We start from the raw sequence: 675 nt of genomic DNA, 5'->3' as shown, positions 1-675 counted from the left end.
ATATATATATATATATATATATATATATATATAACAAAACTATACCTTTACAGGCTTCAAATAGCTTTATGTACATTCTATGAACCGGCAGATGGCACTGTTGTAAATATTCCAAGACCTTAACTCTTTTCCGGGCATCATGCTGTACATATACACAAAGACACACTGTACACATCCACTAGCTGTCAGGCTATCAGAGACTGAATTCCTTTTATACAAAATATTATTAAATATTTAAAACGAACAGCAACTGCTTGTTCCTTTTCGAACGGTCTCTCCTGTTGCATTGCTGACGCTTGTGGGAAACTCCTGTTTACTCTGATACTGAAGCCTGATTTGTTCTCGTTTGTGTAATTGCACGTACCAATGGCACTTCAACCTGCCAAAAGGGGAGGAGCCGACCACCATATAAGTCGGCTCTGAGCACCATTTTGTCAGAATTTTTCTTCTTCAGCTACAAAGATCATCTCCTCACTGACTCTGCAAGCAAGAAGCCGAAGAAGAAGAAAGACGCTCAGCCTGCTGCTCGCTGCTGTGAGAAGGAGCCCCCGGCAGCGGAAGAAGCCAGAAACCTTCCCCTGCGGCCAACTTTTCGTGTGCCGGGCACACTCTAAAAAATGCTGGGTTAAATACAACCCAGTGCTGGGTAAAATAGGGACAAACCCAGCAATTGGG

Source organism: Sinocyclocheilus anshuiensis, unplaced genomic scaffold, assembly GCF_001515605.1.
Source record: "Sinocyclocheilus anshuiensis isolate Anshui unplaced genomic scaffold, SAMN03320099.WGS_v1.1 scaffold1451, whole genome shotgun sequence".
In the NCBI taxonomy this organism is placed as follows: domain Eukaryota; kingdom Metazoa; phylum Chordata; class Actinopteri; order Cypriniformes; family Cyprinidae; genus Sinocyclocheilus; species Sinocyclocheilus anshuiensis.
This window is presented reverse-complemented; position numbering follows the sequence as displayed.